Below are 946 nucleotides of genomic sequence, written 5' to 3'. Positions count from 1 at the left end.
AGAAATTGTGCATATAGAAAACTCTAAAGAAAGAAAAAAAGGAGACCCATGCCATGATTTTCAAATCTTTTCTATTTAGTAGTCTAAGTTTCTCGATGAGGATAATTAATTCGGTCGTTGTGGTCGGACTCTATTATGGATTTCTGACTACATTCTCCATAGGTCCCTCTTAGATCTTCTTTCTCCAATCTTGGATTAGGGAAGAAGGAGATATTCGCGACTACTGGCGATTTCATTATGGGGCAGCTCATGATCTTCATATCGATCTATTATCCACCTCTGTATCTATTCTTTCTTAGCTAAACAGGTGGAAGATCTATCCAATTTGGTTATATTATATCATGGACTCGAAAAACGGATCTGAATTTGACTGAAATGCACGATCTTCACAGGTATCACTTTTCACGATACCTAAAAGGTGGAATAGCGATTTTCGAACCATTTCCTATAAGAGAATGGTTTCCATTACTTTGAGAAATGGATTCTTATATCAAACTATAGCTATTGCATTAAAGAAGAAAAGAAACTAATAGAAGTCGAAGACGCGGAATGATAGTGAATAGAGAGAAAGATTCTTCTGATTTTCTTGTTTCTATCTACTAGACGCCGTAGAGAATTGAGAATTTTCATGTCTTTCAATTCTCGTACTCGTAATTGGAAAGTTATGGAAGGAGACCCATCATTTTGCAATGAAAACAACATATAAAACTCTGGACAATTTCGAAATCAGGCCAAGCGTCTTAATACATATGCAAAAAAATTCATTATTGGCCCACCATTGATTAGAAGATTTAGCTTGTATGAATCGCTATTGGTTTGATACGAATAATGACAATCGTTTCAGTATGTTAAGGATACAGATGTATCCACAATTCATTTAGAGTTACTTAATAGTCTATTTCTTATACCATATCTCTATCCCGTGAAATTCTCGAGCCAAAAGATG

The sequence above is a fragment of the Triticum urartu genome, unplaced genomic scaffold (genome assembly GCF_056163025.1).
Source record: "Triticum urartu cultivar PI428250 unplaced genomic scaffold, HENAU_Tu73 scaffold1157, whole genome shotgun sequence".
Lineage (NCBI taxonomy): Eukaryota > Viridiplantae > Streptophyta > Magnoliopsida > Poales > Poaceae > Triticum > Triticum urartu.
This window is presented reverse-complemented; position numbering follows the sequence as displayed.